Source organism: Thamnophis sirtalis, unplaced genomic scaffold (genome assembly GCF_051295495.1).
Source record: "Thamnophis sirtalis isolate CommonGarterSnake01/CBP01778 unplaced genomic scaffold, rThaSir2_p1.2 scaffold_7, whole genome shotgun sequence".
Lineage (NCBI taxonomy): Eukaryota > Metazoa > Chordata > Lepidosauria > Squamata > Natricidae > Thamnophis > Thamnophis sirtalis.
In genome coordinates, this window is record NW_028261387.1 from 71210418 (window position 1) to 71228222 (window position 17805).

The window sequence follows — 17805 nt, forward strand, 5'->3', positions numbered from 1 at the left end:
TTATGAGAAATGTAATCCAACCTATATGAAGAATATTAGAAAGGGGAAGAGTTTGCTAACAGCCCACCTTGGTTTCCAGAAGCCGAAAGGATCCCATCAGCTGTAGGAAGAGAAATCTCTTTCATTTTGGAGCATCAAGGAATTGGAGACGCACCAACAAAACAAACATGAGATCTGTTGGTTGATTGACTATTAAACATGTCTGCATTAGGACAAAGCTTTGCTTCATTATCTCCAGATATATGTTACCAAGAGCAGATAGATTTTGAAATTTGAGTTTCAAATTGTTCCTTTTCTTTTCTTTTCTTTTCTTTTCTTTCTTGCTTTCTTTTTCAGACGTTGGTAGAAAGTCTTTTGTGCTTCTCATCAAGGGACTTTGTGCTTCTCTTAATTCTCCTTTTGGCAGCCTATTGATCAGGCTTAATAGCTGTGGGTATTTTTTGGTTGATGTTAATCAGACTTTTAGCTTAATTCAAGGATGAAAAAGTTTTATTTGCCCACTGGACAGAAGCAGTGACATGTCATTGATCTGAACAACTCTTCCAAGATACAACAAGCCTCTAGACTGACTAATTTATGCATTAAATATGAATAGCTCTTCTTTAAGTATGTAAAGTTATATTTGCTAAACATTCCACAATGGCACAATTGTTTGAGAACTTAAAGAAAGGCAAAACCATTGTTTGATGACAATTTTATATTTTTCTAAATAGGGCATTTCAATGGCATTGTTCTTTCTTCTAAATAAGATTGTGTTCAAATTAATTAACAAAATAAATTAGAACAATATTTTTTCAAGTGGTGGTTTGAGGTGAATCATTAATATTAAATAAGGTTTTTAATCCAGGGCTCTGTTTAATTAAACAACATAGGCAGGCTAACATTTTTCCTGAAAATAAGAATAGCATACAGATTCTGTCCAGTGACCAATATAGTCCAATATTCTCTCTAAGAAGCTTGGTGAATTCCTCTAAGCAAAGTAATAAGAAGAACATGAGTACAGTAGTATTCTTAAGTTTGGGTACCTCCCATCAACTGATGAATAGTGAAAATAGCATAGAATCATCATCATCGCTAATCATAGTTAACAGCCTTATCTTTCACTAATGTTTCTGAGGCTCTAAGTTATGCCATTCCTAAAAACTCTATTAAACTACATGATTATGCTAAGTGAATAGCTCTATTGTGCTCGAAGAAATCCTCTTTGAATCTTCCACATACAGCTTCATAAGGTGACCACATTTGTAATATTATTGGAAATGAAGGGAGAGTTTCTCATACATGCCTCAATGATTGTTTAATATAATTTTAAGCAGGATGCCAACCTGTACAAGCATCCCCTGGAGCAAAAGAAAGCAACTCCTAAGAAAAGCAAACCACCTCCTTAAAATGGTGGGGAAACGAGGACATATGCTGCTGATTTTAAAACATGTGCACTGGTAATACTTTAGCTCAATTCAAAGTAGTATTTATTATTCTCTATATCTATGCTATCACTCCTACAACTGGGACAATTTAGCGGTTTCTATTTAAGATTGAGTGCAGTTGATGAGTAGGTCCATGCCTCAAACATAGACCTACTCTTTAAAGGTTGAGATGTTGATTATTAAGACTTTTGTAGCATTATGAAGAAAGTACTATGCAAAGAATCAGCAGTATTTTTTATGCGGTAATTTTGTATAATAACACATTTAAACAATGAGTTATCCTATTCTAGGTCAAACTATTGTCAGCCTAGCCCAGGGGTGTCAAACTTAAGGCTCATGGGCCGGATCCGGCCTCCGGGTGCTTAGATCTGGCCCAAGGGGCCACCTGGAAACAGCAAGGGACCAGCCCACCAGGGACGCGCAGTCACTGGAGGCAGGGGAGGCAGGGCCTCACCAGTCTCAAGAAGAAAAGGAAATAATTTTTTTAAATAATTAAAAAGGCCAAGGTAGATGCTGCCAGACTCCAAGTCACAGTTACTTTGAGTCTGCTTAGTGTTAACTGTAGGGGGAGACTAGAGAACTATGGGCCTCCTTTGCATAAGGAATTTTTTGCCTTTTAAGAGTTAAGCAAGGGTTAAAAAGCAAAAAATTTCTTATGCAAATGAGGCAAATGATTCTCTGGCCTCCTCCTGCAGAGGGCAGTTTGTTTAGAGGCTTTTTAAAAACATTTAAGCAGAGTCATCCATGTGGTGATTCTACCAGCAACTATCCTAGCCTGCCTGCCCTGGCTAGACCAAATCTTGCATTTTTGACGCAGCTGGAAAGTATGTGAGTCAGAGGGAGGGGGCAGGGGGGAAGAATTCAAAGTTATTGTAATTTGTAGGTAATGTTTTATTGTGAGTAATTTGTGTGTGTGTGTGTGTGTGTGTTTCTTTCTTCACTTCACTCAAACTAACTCTCTCTCAATTTGAGAGAGAGTTTGTTTGAGAAGATAGGGAAGGGGCAGAGGCAGGGAGGGTAGCCTTGCTTGAGAAGAGACCCCACCTCCTCCATCCCTGTCCACTGCGGGTGTTCCCTCCTCCCAAGCCATTTCATGAACGGCCGCTAACGAAGAATTGGGCCCTACCAGCCACGGCATGATTCAACCTCTGCTTTTCTTTTCAAAGCACCCTTCTCCTCTTCCCAACCCCCTCCCCCCAAAAAACCTCCCAATTCCAACCAGTTTCCCCCTTTTTACTTATTTTTTTTAAATAAAGGATGGCATTGCCAAGCGGAGAACAACGTTCCAGGGGAAATGCCAGACCGACCGAGGCTTTAATGGGCTATGGAGGCGAAGGGGAATTAATTGGTTTGGCTCTTGGTTGGCATTGAGAGTGCCCCGAGAAGGTTTCATGGGGAGAGGGTGTGGGGCGGGGGCTTTCCTGCAACTGGCTGAGCCCTGAATGGAGGCAGCTGTTTTCCAGTTTCTTTATGGCTTTGTCAGCAGCGGAATCGCTTCGTGCGGGTGCGATTCATATGCAAATGGAGACGCAGGGAAGCAGGGAGGTTGGCAGGAGTTGAAGAAAAGATGAGGAGGCGGGGGCGAGGTGGGGGAGCGTGGCAGTGGTGGGGACGTTCTTGCCGCTGCCGGGCTCTTGCCTCACTGCACGTCACTGCAGCCCACAATGCCTCTGACAGCAAAAACAGGCTCCCAAGCACCGTTTCTGGTTGCAATGGCCTCCTGCAGCCTTCGGCCAGCGAAAACGGAGCTCATGAGCACATTTTCATTGGCAGAGCACTCGGGCCATCATAGGCGCCCCTGACACAAGTGATGTTGAGCTAGTCACGCCCACCCTGGTCACACCCACTTATCAAGTTTAACACACATCCCCGGCCTAGCCCATCATTGCCCCTGATTTTGCAATGCCTTAAATAAAGTTCTTTTCATTTAGAGTTGCCAGAGCCAATTGCCAAGCCAATTCTACATCCAAACCATGTGCTTTCTACTTCTTGTTTATATTTCATTTATTTGTTCATCAAATTTCTCCACCACCACAATCTTAAAGACTGGACTCTAAGCAACAAAACAAGTACATAATAAAAAAAGTCACAGTATACAAATAAATCAATGATAAGTAATAATTTCATAAAATTGACCTCACTTTTAAAAACAATTGAAACCAATATCTATTAACAATTAACCTGCTGCTGTTAAATATGTATTTGTAAAAGGGCCTACACAGAATGAAACAGATTGATAAAAAGGTTTTTTAGACTATTTTCAAAATATTTTGTTTATAGATACTTGAAAATTCTGTTTTGTACAAATGATTTATTTTTCTTTTATAGACTAAGATGTTTACAGCCATATTTTTTTTTGTTTCCATAATTTTGTGAATTTTCAGATACAATTCTTGACTTAAAATATACATAGCAAAATGAGAATTTTAAGTTTAAATGTAGTTTAATGCAACTTAAAATAGATTTAGAATGAGGTATACTTCTTTATGAGATCCACTTTCGTACTGTAATTAAGGCATCAGACTAGAAACTCCAATATTGTGAGTTCTAGTCCAGCCTTAGGCCCAAAGCCAGCTGACTTACCTTGGGCCGGTCACTCTCCCTCAGTTCTCAGAAGGAATAAATGACAGAACACTTCTGAAAAACCTTACCAAGCAAACTGCAGGGATTTTTCCAGGAATATACACTGACCTGTTGGACAGCAGTATATTAAAATCATCCACACTTTATCAACACGAAGTTAAAAAATAATGCATTCTTGTGTGTTTTACAGTAGTTTATAGACTGCTGCAGAAATGGGTCAGAGTAAACTTACATCTGGAAATAGTCTGATTTGTTCATCAAATTTTTATTCATATTACGTGATGTATACTATAACAAGAAATTAGTACAGTAGTGTGGAAATGGGGAAAGAAGTCAGCAGGGTAAGACCTATGGGCCTAAAAAGTATATTGGAGCAAAATATCACAACTATTAACACTAACTTTTTAAAAATGAACTGTATGATCAGTGTTAATTCTCTGTGTGCATAATGACAATTATCTTTAGGCCATCTATTTATAAATATGTACTGCCTGTGATACAAAAATGATATGACCTGCAAAAAAATTGAAAGCACCTTTCCAGTTTCTTTTGAGATGGAAGAAAAACAATCCCTTAGCTACAGAATATGGAATCAATAAAATGCTATCTTATAATTGCTCTAAACTATCTATAGGTAGGCTGTTAGGGAGGGATAGTTGGAATCCATCCAGTGGAATCTCTCCAAGTTCTTTTTTTTTTTTCCAAGTTTTTTTTTTCCACTGATGGGGGAGGGAGTTAATTATTTATTAGTGAACGACGGTATCTATTTCCGTTTAAACGTCAATCAGGTGATGCCAAATATTAGTCAGTTCCTAATAATTTTGAAGGTTTCAAAAGATAATAAAAGTAATAGTCCATTACATTACCTACTTCAGCAAGATTGTAATGAACATAATAAATTCCAGATCAGGGTTATAACAACTTCCATCTATTTAAAATGAACTTGTAGGGTTACTTTCATTAACTATGTATATGGAGAAAATGATCTGACATATTACTTTAAAGAGCCGTAAAACTGATTAGAAGGAAATATGCTTCTCAGATAGTGATTTTGGCCGCTGGGGACATTTTATCCCAGGGAAGAGAGAAGAGGGCCAGACACCGGGGGATACAATGACAACGATTTCAGTGAAGGAAACCAAGACTTTCCATTCTTTGTGCTCAGGAAAAGAAGCCTCTTGTTAATAAGTCTGAAGGATCCTTCTCCATACTACAGGCTATTTCTGCCTTGAAATGAAACTCTTCCGGCCCCTGGAATGGCCTTTTGGCAGCCCAGGGGAAGGCTGAAGGTATTAAGGGGAACTCTGCCCTCACCGCAGGAAGGAGGCAAGGGAGCTAGCACTTGACTGCACTATAGAAATTACTGCGGCACCTAGAATGCTGGATCCATTTATCAATTTCATTGCAAGGAGAGGAGGGAGAGAGGAGGGGGGGAGAACCAAAAAGCCTGCCTTTTCAGCTATATGCTAAATCTAGACTCCCAAGCCGGCCATGTGTATTATGAAGAGCCTTGGAGAAAGTAACTTCATACTAATGATTTATACCTAATTGGATCTCTGAGTAATTAAAGCGCTGGTAATGAATGAAAGACATCCTTCTAATACTCCATATACACACATAGGGAGAGAGAAGGGGAACATAAACAAATGGCTCCCTCTCCTCTTTGTAGAAGGTTTTTTGGTTAGTGACCAGTCCATGACACTCATGGCCTCATCAGGTGAAACAATGTCATTATTAATTCTCAGTTCATCCAACAGCTATTTAATTCATGGACCAGAGGAGAAGATATTTAAACACACACAGTGAGAAATTATTCACTCCCAGATACAGAGGTGGTATTCAGTCGGTTCAGGCCGGTTCGGGTGAACAGGTTGCTCCAACAATCAGCTGCCCCTGCCCACCCGCCTCTGCTCTATCATGTCTTTTATTTCCTGATTTCTAGGTCATCTCAATTGTGTGCCACAGCTGATGCCTCCCCCTTGCTGTTCTACTTACCAATGCTGTCTTAGAAAGTAAGCAGCTGAGCTTCTAAATGTTCCATTTTCAGCACTGTGCGCAAATGCTTTAGGTGCATACGTGCGCAAAGTGCATGTGAACATGCCTTACTGAACCAGTTGTTAAATCGGCAGCATCTCACCCCTGCCCAGCTATATATCTAAACAACTGGATTTAGAAAGAAGGAAAGGCAAGCAGGCAGATCAAAGTATTAATTCATGGAAACCAGCTGCAATGGGCCAGTCCCATAACTTCAAATACATGGGAAAAAATAAAATCCCATTTACTAACAAAAATTTCTCCAAAGTTCTCTATCCAGCTTTTTTTTAAATGCTCATTCTAAGGACAATTGGGAATATATATATATATTTATTTCCTTGGATGATGAAACATAGCTGAAGAGTTCTGTAGCCTTATTAATAACCTAACCTGGTTTGCAGCCTTTGTAGCTTTCCTGGCTGAATTCCACCAACTTTGCTTCTTTAAAAAAATATAAGAATAAGAAAGCGGAAGAAAAATTCAGCACAATACTATAAGAAACTGTCAGCAGGAGACAGGATAGATGGTCATACAAGGGCTTCTGCTATTGACAAAGAGAGATTATGAAGAAGAAAAATTTGAGTCAAGTTCACTTTTCAAACAGATGATTCTCGCTAGGAATATGAAAAATATGCTGATCTTGACCAGATTTGAAATTGTTGTACAGTGTCCTCTGTTTATATAATAACTTGAGACAAATGGTGTGCAAAATGTTTCAAATTTGAACCTCTTTGAATTCCAAACGCCTGATTCAGTTATTCGAATTTGAGTGGCTGTTTTCATATCTGGAATAGGCTTTGTCAATAGTTTTAGAAGTGTTTTGTTTTTCAAACATCGGTTCCAAATTAAAGACATTCTTCTTCAGGCTAAAACATTTCCAATAGGGCTGAAGCAGCCATTTTGAACACAAAACAAATTTGAAATAGTTTCATTCTGAAATATTTTGTTCCTCATTGGCATCCTTGAGATATTTGAATTGTTTTCATCCCAAATTATGTTCACATTTTAGCAAGCCAGAAGTTTTATTTTATACTCAAGCTTACCTCACCTAGGGAACTATTTTGAGATCTGTTATTTTGGTACAAGGTAGCTCAGTGGCTAAGATGCTGAGCTTGTCAATCAGAAAGGTCAGCAATTCAGTGGCTCGAATCCCTAGCAACGCATAACAGAGTGAGCTCCAGTTACTTGACCCAGCTTCTCCCAACCTAGCAGTTCGAAAGCATGTAAAAATGCAAGTAGAAAAAATAGGAACCACCTTTGGTGGGAAGGTAACAGCATTCCATGCACCTTTGGTGTTTAGCCATGTCAGCCACATGACCACAGAGACGTCTTCGGACAGGGCTGGCTCTTCAGCTTTGAAACAGAGATGAGCATTGCCCCCCCTAGAGTCGTAAACGACTAGCACATATGTGCAAGGGGTACCTTTACCTTATTTTGGTACAGTAAGGTTGAAAGTTGTGTTTGTTAAATTGCTTGGTTATGACTGTTATTTACAGATTTAATTCTGTGTTCTGACATTTTATTATATTTTGTGATTGTTGGCATTTTATTGTTGATGCTTCCTAATTTGTATGCTAAACAGTTGCAGGCAGTTTTATGCCAGGAACATGTGCTTTGTAAATATGATAAATGAAACATACCAGAAATTTCTTTTCTATACAATATTGGCAAGGATATGCACTTTCAGGAAGCTCTGACATTAAGGCAGCAATGCTTTCTTCTCCTTTCTTTCCTACCTTATATTGGCCTTATATTGGCCTTCAAAGTGTTGAGAGCATACATGGAAGCATTTCTAAGAACAGGGATTTGACCTGAGTAATGATTAGTAGAAAGGTTTTATAACTATAATAAAAAGGGAGATTTCTTTAAGGAAATATGTTTGAGAGACAAACACAGCCTATCTAGCTATATCCTATCAAAAGGAAAGCCAAAAAGGATCTACTTTTTGTCATAATCCCTGGGGGAGAAAGACAGAAGATTTGAGATAGCACTCTCTCAGATAAGCATAAGTGAAGTGATAGACAAAGAGCAGGGACATAGTAAGTCCTTCACTCTCTAACTATAACCTATTGCCCCCTTGTGGTCAGTAGGTCAAGAGGTGTCGAAGAGTCATTGCCCTTAAGTCACCCTTGCAATAGCCTAGGGGACAGGGAAAGTTAACTATTTTCCTGTTGCTGCAAGCAACAGAAGGAAATTATTTGGACCATCCATTGATGCTGCATACCTTCCTTAATCCTTCTGTGCTGATCTGCTCTCTTTCACATCTTTCCTACCTTCTAGTGTTAAATGATGCGATACTCTTCCCCACAGTAGCTATGTGAAGGCAATCAGATGTCAGATCTCTTCTGAGGATGGGCCCATATTTGCACAGAGAGATCACATCTCTTAGCTAGCCCTTGGGTGCAGGGTTGGAGTTTAAGGTTGCAAAATTGTGGAATTATCAAGCGGATGTACTTTAACTGAAGGGAAACAATGGGCAAATATTTAAGATATGGCATTAGAAATAGAACTGGAGGAAAACCGAATAAGTGGATAGTTGGAACTAACTGGATAAGAAAGAGAATAGAATTTTGCTTTTTATATATTCATATTCATAATGTTTATTGTACTCAAGCAACTTTATTTTGAAGCAGGACATCATTATTTATGTTTGTTTATATGGATAATGTTCATGTTAAATTTAAAAAAACTGTATAGGAACCACTTTTAATATTTTAAATGTGCACATTTCTATCTTCTCTCTCCACACCATCTCAACCTTTCTGATATATCTCTAGGTTCAGTTTTTTCCTCTTTATTTTCTCTCTTCCTTCTCTCAGGAATGCCATATGTGAACTGAGCTGAAGCCTTTGATAGTTACAAAGGTAGATCTGTTTGGTTTTTTTTAAAAAAAATATTTGCAGCATTTAGTAAATTCTGAGCAGTTTAGGGATATCAATAATAATTACTGTTAAAACTGACTGGACTTGTGCTAAGCATTTCTATGTTGTATATTCTTTTTTCTTTCCTTCAAATTTGAATTCTTTTGTTGCATGTTGGCATCTGCAGTGGAAGATCCCTTAACATATATTTTCAGGGTGAGAGGAATCCTTATCCCTAGTTATTTTTTGTTCTTATGTAGGAGAGGTTGATCCTGCATGTTTTCCCTTAGCACTCCCCTACTCTTTACTGTCCTGCAATGGGTCATAACTAATGATAGAATTTAAAAATTACGTATGCAGAAGAAAACTTGAGTCTACTAAGGGATATAGTTCAGCTGTTTCTAATAATTGGACATTCTGATTTGTTTAGCTTTAAACATCCTAAATAAAAACAATTTTGACATAGAAAACCATTACAAAATATTCTTAGATTTCATTGTATTTGTTGGGTATTTAGAAAGCATGGGAACTTCCTTATCAGATGCAGATTGCTATCAGGAACAGGCTGTTGTCATGGATAATAAAAGGGGGAAAACAGGTGTCAGATGAACTGCCTGATTAATAGAGCATTACTTACAATGTCATTGACCCAAAACACAACCTTTGGGTCTAATTTTGCTTGTCATGCTGGCATCAGCCTGGAACGATGCCACTGAGGCCAATGCTACCAAGAACAGGCTTGGAGTGCAATTTAATTCTCTGCCTATTTAGACAGAATTCTACTGAGTGCAGTGAGTTTATATCAAGGTAACTATACTAGAGACTGCAACTCTTAAGATTTTTTTTAATGTCTCAACAAGATTTTTGGAGCAAAATAACTTCTGATAGGGACACAGTGGCTCAGTGTCTAAGACGCTGAGCTTGTCAGTCGAAAGGTTGACAGTTTGGTGGTTTGAATCCCTAGTGCTGCGTAACTGAGTGAGCTCCCATTACTTGTTCCAGCTTCTGCCAATCTAGCAGTTCGAAAGCACGTAAAAATGCAAGTAGAAAAATAGGGACCACTTTTGTGGGAAGGTAACAGCGCTCTGTGAGCCTTTGGCATTGAGTCATGTCATCCACATGAGCACGGAGACGTCTTTGGACAGCACTGGCTCTTTGGCTTAGAAACAGAGATGAGCACCATCCCTCGAGCCGGAAACAACTACCACAAATGGGTGGGGGAACCTTTACCATTAAGAAAACCCTAGGTTCTATCCATGTAATCTCCACTCCTGACATCTAAATATAATTAAGGCATTATTTAGCAGGAGAACAAGAATTCATTTCAGCCTAGAAGGTAACCTTTGGTAATTTCAACATTTGAAGGAGCATGGCTAATTATAATTGTAACAATTTATTAAATGTATATGCCATCCAACACCTAGAGCCCTTCCTTCCTCCCCCACCCTTTATTTTCTTGTTCAGCTCTTCTATTTTTAAAGGGCCAACTAGACAGACATTCAACCGATGCTGCTTTTATGAGCATAGACTGTTCTGACTGCAGTTTCTTGTCCCTACGTCTGTTGAAGAGTTAGCACCATATTTCCAATATGCATTTGAGAGAGTGTTGTACCTGCACAAATGGCTTTCCCTCTCTGTTACTGAGATTTTTAAAAAATCTTGAAGTAATTTATAATTACGATGGCCATCCTTTCCATTCCCGCAAACCATTATTTAGATGCCCTGATGTACACTGCCATTTTATAAGAGCTGGGTCCTACAGAGAAACTAAGGCCAATGAAATCTATTTTTATCCTTTCAAACAATCAGTACATATGGCAATCGGACACAATATGGTAAATTCTGGGGTTTTTGAATTACTCTCTGTGATTCATTTGTGTCTGTATTAGCAAGACTGACTTGCTTGTTCTCCAATGCTTTCATGTTTAATTGGGGGAAAGAAACTTTACTGATTTTTAAAAAGTCATTTGCTTACTTACTTGAAAGGGGACTACATGCTGGAGTCATTTTAGTAGCACATATCTCCCAAGTCAGCCTAATAAACACCCATTCATTCCCAACCAGATTCTGATATGCATATGCAGTAGAGTGCTATGAAAATATTTCTGCCTTCTAAGATACACACAAGTAAGTAAATAAATAACATATTCTACTTCTTTAAAAACAAAATAAAGTGTGTGATCAAAGTTTACAGTTTTATGAATGGAAGGTTCTTTTTAACTGGAAAGAAAATGAAATTTAGTGGCATGTTATTTCTGATGGAAAAGAGAATTATTTTTCTGTCAAGGTTTCGGATCCTCTAAAACAGCTTGTTAATAGATAACAGTGTCTAGGGAAAAAAACAATGATAGAGAAACTAGATGGAGAGATATATAACTTAAAGTTTTAAAGTGATAGTTTTGAACTTTTGTAATTTTTCCTGCCACTGTTGATCAAAGCAGCATCATTATTTTCAGTGCTGAAATGTTGAATGGTGAGGTCAAGAATTTTCTAAGTCTGCCCTGTTCCAGCTCCTAGATGTGTCTCTTCAATGGTGACTTTCCTAGGTGCAGATATGGCTGGATGTTTCAGGATCCCAAAAATCTGTTTGCAGGCTTGTCCTTGATTACTCTTTTAATGCAAATATAACTCTGTCCACCATACAGAATAACAGAATTGGAAGGGACCTTGGAGAAAACCATCTTTTTAGGACCTAAAATTGGTAACTGATTGAATTGTTTAAATCAGAACTATTTTCCTAATGTGTAATGGTATATGGGAATGACAGGAAAAAAATATGGAGAAGAGGGGGAGCGAAGGGAATATAGAAAGCAGCATTAGGAATGTGGAGAGCACACGTGGCTCAGCAAGGATCCTCCCCAGTTTCTCAGGCTGTGGAGAAGGAGGTGGAAAGATAAATGTATTTTCATACTTGCAAGATTCATACAGTAAAGTTCATCTGGCCATACTTCCTGTCTGGTCTACCTTGAAACTTTGACATAATGTTCATCTAGCAATCTATTATTCTCGGACATCTAATTCTTTGTGTCAGAGGAGATCAGCTTTTGTGTAATGTATGAATGTGCAATGTGTATTCAAGTATTAGTAGAGTGGCATTGTGCAGTCCTCACCAGTTCCCAATTTCTTCAGTTCTCACATATCCACTTACTCATCTTTTCTCATTGGATTTGCTTTCCATACAGCTGGTCACCTTTATTGCTCTTCTCTGATCATGCAAAGCATGAAAGCTTGTTATGAAAAAGAAAACAAACAATAGAATGAATCTAGAACTATTTCTTATTCAGATTTCAGATATCAATAATGGAATCATATCTTGCTAATTAAACCTGCCATTTTAAACTCATAATCCTAAAGTGTTTTCAGCTTCACGTCTCTGGGTTCATCCACTGGGGAAGATACAACTTTCTGTTAAATAAGGATGATTTTACAAAAGAACGTCTTCTGTTGGATGTTCTATCTAGATTACAGGCAGGGTGAAATCCATCAGGTTCTGACAGGTTCTGGAAAACTGGTAGCAGAAATTTTGAGTAGTTCAGAGAACCAGCAAATGCTACCTCTGGCTGGCCCCAGAGTAGGGTGGGAATGGAGATTTGCAGTATCATTCCTCTGCCATTTCCACCAAGCCATGCCCACCAAGCCACACCCACAGAACCGGTAGTAAAAAAAATGAATTTCACCACTGATTATAGGGGTGTCGAACTGGCAGACCGTGGGCCAGATGTGTCACCTGCAGGCCCCACCCACCTCAGCTCTGCAAATGGGAAAAATGTCATGATACGTTCATGTGACAGCAACGTGACAGGGCAAGTTTGATACCCGTGATCTAGAACAAGTCTAGCTTGGAGGTAATTAGATCCCACACAAGGAGAACAGTCACATACCTGACATTGCTTATGCACAGTTAACTCTAGGTGGGCTGAAGAAGTTACCCAGTCACATCACAATTATTGAGAGATGTATCTTTATTTAAACTATAGTTATTGTTTCTAAATGATGCAATTTGCATAAAATATGTACATTTCGTACAAAGTGACAATCTATTTGAGCCTTTCAGGGAGATGATTCATTTCTTTGGTTTGGGAAAAGGAAGGAGTAACCCACAACTGTGCTTTTGATTCAGAGAATGCTGCAGAGCTAAGAGAAATCTCAAGAAATGTGGCAGGGTAATGAACTGTACTATGAGGTCTTCTCTGATTCCATTTTAGGGCAGCATCCCCAGAAAACCAAGAACTGGAACATATACTGTGATGACCTCAGACGATTTAATTTTTCTTTATTTTATAGCTCATCTAGCACAAAGGAGTACCTGAAAAGTAGATGCCAACAGATGAACTGCAGGACCTGAGGATTTGTCCCAGATAATGTGATCAAACTTTTTAAAAACATGCTCCAGTTTAGGTTGTACTGATTCCCAGAAGGTTCCCTTCCTCTTCAAGGACTAGTTAGCTGTACAGGCATATCATTTGCTTTTTGCATGTCTTTGAAGTATTCTCAAAACACAAGAGTAATAATTGGATACTCTCACCTCAGCTGGCCTGCTCAGCTTGGGTCACATATGTAAACACCCTAGTCAAATAACAACCCCAAAATTTAATTTATTTCCACCCAAACAAGTTCTTTTATCATAAAGCAATAAATTTGTCTTGGTGCTAGCAATTTGTTGTGGGTGACATAACATTGCAAATTGATTAATCGCTACTGTACACGACAAAATGAAAAAAGCAAGAAATTATTATGAATAGCGTCCATCTGATACAGTAGGGATTCATTATTCAAAAGTGTTTGCTAGTGGTTAGCTATCCCCCTGCTGCAAATTACATTTATTTGCAGACTTCCTACATCATGCGTATACAAATCTACAAACATGCATTTATTAAGACATAGAATGAAAGCTATTAAAATATGAAAAATGATTTTCCCCCTGCCTTTAAAAAATATTATTTTTATATCTAGGTAGGCCACTGCTGTGCAGATGCATTTGTTGATTTCAGGCTTTGCCTGCTGAACTAGTCCTACAATTTAAGGACATTTAACTGTTTGTTATTACCTTTTCACAGGTAGATTTCACATCTCTTTTGTAGTCAAATGTAAGAGCTGAAACGTGTTAGAAAAAGAGAGGTTTGTGCTTTTTCATAGGCTTTTAATGTTTAAAATTAGGGTGAGAGATCTTTTCAATTGTCACTTTAAAGTAATCATAAGGATTTTGAAAGAATTGAAATGCATACAGTACAGTTATAATATGGCTAAGACATATCATTGTGTGAGAAGAGGTTAATATTCCAAGTATAAAACATTCCAAGTCTAATACACCAAGCATGGTTATATTCAAAACCTAGAAATTAGAAGTAAATAATTCTGCTCTGAAGAGAAGTAATATCATCACATTATGCAGTGCTTTTCTATCATTGGCCGAGCCAATCCTCCATTGTCTATGTTGTGGTAAGCAATCTGCAATCCTCAAACTCAATATCTCCTCATTTTTTAAAGGTGACTTATGGAGCCCTCTCAGATAGTGCTGTGGAAATTTGAAACACAACAGCACAAAATATAGTCCAGCTGATAAGAGCATTATTTAAAAAATTAAACAGAATGACCAAAGAGGATTTAGTATCTGTAATACACCTTTATTTACTCAATTTTTGATGGTAAAAGGATTTTTTCTTTCAGGGCTTCAAATGTCATAAAGACATACCTGGACTCAAAGGAAATTTACTTGGTTCTCTTTTTCTAAATATCTCTCTCTCTCTCTCTCTCTCTCTCTCTCTCTCTCTCTCTCTCTCTCCCTCCCTCCCTCCCTCCCTCCCTCCCTCCCTCTGTCTCTCTTGCACACATTTCCCCACTACGCTTATTTGTTTATGTAGCCTGTTAAGAATTATTTTTCAGATCTTATCTTGAAAAAGAACTCAAATGGAAACCTATCCACTGAACTAGTTTACTAACAGGCTGTATGCAATGTAAATATACAATGGTAGATTCCTCCTTGGCTAAAAGACAAAGGATGAATATGGTGATTGATTTAATATTAAGCACTGGGCACTCAATTATTTTAAAAATGGGCAAACACAGATTTGCATAGCATCTGCATTTATTAAGGCGTATAACATCTGTATATCCTAAGGTACAATTATTGCTATAATTAAAGAATTAACTACACTCTATCTTATTCTATCAGGGAAAATTGTGACGGCATAACTACATTTCTACTATTAAGACATTTTTGATGGACAACTCCTTCTTCTGATTGTTCAACAATAAACTCAGCCACCTTAATTAATGCAGGGATGGGCAACCTGATGCCCTGTGGCCGCAGGCAACCATCAAGCTAATTTCATGCAGGGTTTTGTTCTAATTTCAGGAGCTCTGTAAAAACAAAAAAAAGGCTGAAGTCAGATCTTATTAAAAGGTATCAATTTCTTCCTGGCAGCCAGCAGGAAGTGAAAGAGGAGAGAGAGAGAGGAAAGAAAAGATGTCAAAATAAGAGATTGAGAGTGAGTAAAAGAAGAGTGAGATAACGTATGCCATAGCTCCGGTTGCATCAGCCCTACCCATTCTGCATCCCCCGAGAATGTATGGCCTTCCAAGATCAAGTTTTTCATCCCTGAGCTAGCTAACATTTTTAGTGGAAGGTTATCTCTCCTGTAAAGTAAGATGTGGTGACTGTACAGTTTTTAAGAATAGTAAAGAAAAAAAAATCAAGATGGAATCAGATGTCATTAGTCTCATCAAAGAATGTGATGATGTAATCACCTGTCATTGAACTATCAAATATTCAAGTCATTATTTAAAATTAAGACACCTTGAAATCCAGGCATAATCTAAATAATACAGTAAGGATCTGACTACAAAACACTGACGAATAACAGAAGAAGCAAACAAGAAGAGCTCAGCATTTTATGGAATCTGACCTAAAACAGAGGAAGTTGTTTGCTCTGGGGTGCTGTTCTTGAGCATAGAAGCATGGTGGACAGCTGGTTCCGTATGCTCAATTTCTCCCTGACATCCCATTTTCTTTCTTGGTCTCTTACTCTTATTTTGTCAAATGGGCGTAGCATGCAGCACAAAATTTCCATCTCAATGCTTGAAAGAATTGAGTACTTTTCCAGGATTGCCTATACCAAGCTACCAGTTTCCATATTATACATTGTAAGGACAATATCTATCTATATCTATAAAGATAAAGGTTCCCTATAAAGGTAAAGGTTACCTTTACCATAGGTACATATGTGCTAATCGTTCCCAATTCTAGGGGGCGGTACTCATCTCTGTTTCAAAGCTGAAGAGCCAGCATTGTCCGAAGTTGTCTCTGTAGTCATATGGCTGGCATGATTAAATGCCAAAGTCGCACTGAACCCTGTTACCTTCTCACCAAAGTGGTCCCTATTTTTCTACTTGCATTTTTACATGCTTTCGAACTGCTAGGTTGACAGAAGCTGGGACAAGTAATGGGAGCTCACTCCGTTATGCAACACTATGGATTTGAACCACTGAACTACTGACCTTTCTGATTGACAAGCTCAGCGTCTTAGCTACTGAGCCACCCCTTCCCCTTTTTATTTCAATTTATTTTATTTTATATTGTTTATACATATCACTGTGTGAGTGGTGTGATACTTGAATATCATACATTTCAATACAAACAAACAGTATTATTACTCATAGTTATTACATTTCATTTTCATTATTTCATATTATTTACCCATTTTTGTTAGTATCATCCTTCACTTCTAAGTCTTCTTCATATATCTTAATATATTGATATACATATACTATATTTCCCCTTTTATTTCTATCTCTATTTTAACTTTTTTCCCCTTCTATCATTTTTATTTTCAAAGATGTGGTAATAACATTTCTATTTCTTATCTTCCATCTGTTTTGTTATTCATATTTCCAATATTTAGTTCTTCATATCTATCTATATTAAAATTCCATCCTTTCTTTCTTTCATTATTCAATATCTCAATATACTTTTCTGGTACCAATAACAATATGTTCCTTTTTTCTATATCTATATCCATCTATCTCTATCTACATCTACATCTGTATCTGTATCATCTGTATCTATATATTTATACCGTATCTATTGATTGATAGATGATTGATAGATTACAGCTAGATAGAGAGAAGATAGATAGAATAGATAGATAGATAGATAGATAGATAGATAGATAGATAGATAGATAGATAGATAGATATAGATATAGATGATATAGATTAGATATAGATATAGATATAGATATAGATATAGATATAGATATAGATATAGATATAGATATAGATATAGATATAGATATAGATATAGATATAGATATAGATATAGATATAGATATAGATATAGATATAGATATAGATATAGATATAGATATAGATATAGATAGGGAGGGAGGGAGAGAGAGAGAGAGAGAGAGAGAGAGAGAGAGAGAGAGAGAGAGAGAAAGAGAGAGAGAGAGAGAGAGACCAACCTGAAGTTGATGCTGAACAAAGCTCTTGAAAAAATTATTCAGCACTGAGAGATGAATGCACTGCTTGGAAGAAGCCACCAACAAAGTCAGCCTGAAAGAAATGCAGAGATACATGATATTGGTCTTCTCCAAGCAGCTGTCATAAAGAAACCTAGGCAAAATTATTCAAAATTCTTTCAGAAGATCAGACTGATCAATGAATGTAAATCAGTGTTTCTCAACCTTAGCAATATTAAAATATGTGGACTTCAACTCCCAGAATTCCCTATTCCGTCTGTGTGTGTGTGTATGAGAGAGAGAGAGAGAGAGAGAGAGGGAGGGAGGGAGGGAGGGAGGGAGGGAAGGAGGGAGAGAGAGAGAGAGAGAGATTTTATCATGTGTTTTTATAGGGGATAGTTTTTCAGGCACGGTATTCTCTCCCCCCCCCCATTCCATAAA